Raw genomic sequence first — 3,241 nt, 5'->3', positions numbered from 1 at the left:
GGGCAGTTGTGGCACAAGCCTTTAATTCCAGCACTCAGGATGCAGAGGCAGGTAGATCTCTGAGTTTTGAGGCCAGCCTGGTCTACAGAGTGAGTTCCAGGGCAGTGAAGACTACACAGAGAAACGCCTGTCTCGGAAAACCAAAACCAAAACCCAAACCAACAAACAAAAAAACCTCCATCTGATTGGTCTGTGGAAAAACCTGAGGTTCACTGTGGAAAGTGCCACCACAGTGTAGTTCGAGTGAAAATGGCCCTCATAGATACAATAGCAGTGCACTATTTGAAAGGGTTAAGATATGTGGCCTTATAAGAGGTGTGCCACTGGTTTTAAATGTCCAAGCCAGGCCCAGTGACTTTCTCCTTGCTTCCTGTTGACCTGGATATAGAATTTTTCCAGTACTTGTCTGTTTGGACACTGCCATGCTTTCCACCAAAGTGATAATAGACTAAACCTCTGAACCTTTAAGCCATCCCCAATTAAAGGCTTTCTTTATAAGAATTGCTGAGGTCATGTTGTCTCTTCACAGCAACAGAAACCCTAGCTAAGAGAGGTGGTGTTTGTTTGTTTGTTTTGTTTTAAAAAGCAGGCTGAGGAAGCCAGAAGGTAAGCCAGTAAGCAGCACCCCTCCATGGCTTGTCTGCACCAGTTTGTAACTCCAGTTTCCTGCCCTGTGAGTTCCTGTCCTGACTTTCCCCAGCAATGAAGTGTGACCTGAGAGTTGTAAGCTGAAATAAACACTTTACTTCCCAGGTTGTTTATGGCCAGGTTACTTTATCACAGCAATAGATACCGTAACTAAGATACCATGTCCTGGAGCGCTTGGTTAGACATCATCTTGAGACAAAACATGTTGCTTAATATTGAAAGACTCTAGAGTCTTGATACAGAGAAACTGCCACAAATAAGGGCACTTGGGATTGGTCTGCCACAGTGTAAGGGTGGAAGAGAGCTGAAGGAGGCATCTATCATGTGTGTGAGGGAGGAACACACATGCACACATGGGAACACACATGCACACACGGAGAAGTCCGGGCGGCAGGAAGCTTCACAGTGGCGAATAAGGGTACTGGTACTGCTCCCTACTCTGATACCTGAGAATCACCGGAGTCTGATAGGTGGGATCTGAGGTCAGCTCAACTCTGGAATCACCCGTCTGACGTGAGGTTCATTTCTGGCTGAACTGGAAACTCTGACACAGCAGCAGGGTACCTAACTTCCACTGCCTCGTTCCTTAAACAATGTAGTTAAAGATGAGCAAGTGATGAGAAAAAAAAGTGAGGACTGGCTGTTGGGGAACCCTGCTATTAAGGTAACAGTCTTCCATGAGCAGATGGCCGTCTGAGCTTGGGACAAAATGAGAGAGCTCTGTTTCTCAATAAGTGTTCCCTGTCTCTGCTTGTCTTTGTCTCGAGAGTGTCCCTGAACACAGGCGGCTGGCCTTATCTGTCCTTGTCTGAAAAGTGACCTTGTACAGAGGTCTCTGCAAGGCTGTATAATTCAGCACACATATCCCTCTCTGGCTTCCTTCCCGCACAATAATTTGGTGTTGTATTATAACCAATAAGCTCTTTCCCCTTGCTTGATGCTATGACCAGTTAGCCCTTTGCACTTGTACCCCTAAAGAGCCCTTGTATACCCTATCCCTTAAACAGTAAAGTAGACTCATTTCACTTCGGCAGTCTCCGGAGGTCTATCTGCCATACTCACAGCCAGCTGAACCCTGCTCCCCACCTCTGCTCCCTTTGTCACCTCAGGCTGATGGCCAACAGCCTCTGAGGAGAAGGGGAGGGCAAAACTGTCCCTCTTGTATATCTATATGTCAGAGCTTTCTTCCTTCACTTCCAGTAGTCCAAGGAGACCGTCTATCCTGGATAGAGCAGGAGCCCTCTGAGGGTGTGCTGAGGAGTCTGTGGAGGTGGGGAGAGCCTCCCCAGCCCACAGACTCTAGAGCTAGAAAGTGATCCTCCTTCCTTTTATGTGGTAACCTCATTTTCATGGGCTTAGAAGCTGCCTCAGTGCTTTTTCTTTGCCCCTACTGTGATTTCCTCTTTTAATGTACTATTATTTTAGTAATATTTTGAGTTTTTAAATAAGTATTTGTGTCTTAATTTTATATTAATGTATTTTTATCTACTTTTTTTTAACAAGTCAATCAGATTTTTAAAAAAATACTTGGGCTAGCTCACATGAAAACCCCACATTCAGGGCCAGCTCTACTGTGCTGTCCAGACAAGGTACAGGGCCTGTTCTCCCAAGTACTGCAGGTGGTGAGGGGCAGGGCTAGCTCTCTTGCTCTCATGACCCTTGGGCCAGGACTCCTGCCAACCACAGGTGGTGAGAAGCAAACATGGGAGATGTGGTAGGGCCAGCTTTCCCATGCTCATATCCTCTGGGCCACCCCCACTCACCCTCAAAAACACCTGCACTGTACAGGGATCGGGGCTGCTGTCCAGGGTACTGCAGCTAGCTAAGGGTGGAGTCTACTCTCCTGCTCCCATGCCCCAAGAACCAGATCCCCCATGATGTCCAGGATGAGTTCTGCATCAACATGTCCTCAGACATCAACATGTCCCCAGGCTAGACTGATGGCCAGCTTAGGCTAGCTTCCTATCTGAGCTTCATGGTGCAGGTCTGATAGTTGTCCCAGGTGGAATTCTTCTAGTCTCCAGCTTGCTCCGTACCCTGGGAGCCTGTCCAGGTCTATGCTGCACCAGACTGGTGGTTGGCTCAGTCTTGTTTTTCTCAGGGAATGTTAGGCTTCTAATCACTCAGCTGTCCACAGGTCAGGACACTGAGTGTAGACATAGGCTCTTTCCTCTCTGTCACCTAGGGATGCACATGTGACACAGCAGCCACACCTGCAATACCTCTAGGGGTACACATTTTTAAATCCCTTGAGTTATTCTCTCCCTTGTCCCTTGTCATAATATTCTTCTCTATCTTCCCTCTTTTCTTCTCTTAATTAATCTTCCTCATGCTTTGCTTTTCTCCTTTCCCCTCTTTTCTTATTTATTTCATTATATTTTCATCCTTTATGATATTGACTTTTTAAATAATACTAACATTATTAATATTTTTATTTATTCTTTGATAATTTTATACATGCGTACATGTATTTCAGGCATATTCACCTCTACTTTCCCTTTCAACTTCTACCAGATTCTCTCTCCCAACTTCATGTTATCTTGTTTATAATATAAGCCTCTGAGAGCAAATGATGCTTTCCATACACACATGG

At 45.8% G+C, this 3,241-nt stretch overlaps 1 non-coding gene across 1 annotated transcript; it reads right to left on the bottom strand.

The window, feature by feature from the left end:
- Positions 1-2,751: 2,751 nt before the first annotated feature.
- On the bottom strand, positions 2,752-2,883 carry LOC114635209. Its single transcript, XR_003713434.1, has one exon. It is a non-coding gene; the product is annotated as a small nucleolar RNA SNORA17 (small nucleolar RNA).
- Between the last annotated feature and the right edge of the window lie 358 nt (positions 2,884-3,241).

This window comes from Grammomys surdaster, unplaced genomic scaffold (genome assembly GCF_004785775.1).
Source record: "Grammomys surdaster isolate TR1022 unplaced genomic scaffold, NIH_TR_1.0 1166, whole genome shotgun sequence".
NCBI lineage: Eukaryota > Metazoa > Chordata > Mammalia > Rodentia > Muridae > Grammomys > Grammomys surdaster.
The sequence above is the reverse complement of the archived record's forward strand: the minus strand, read 5'-3'. Positions and strand labels throughout refer to the sequence as shown.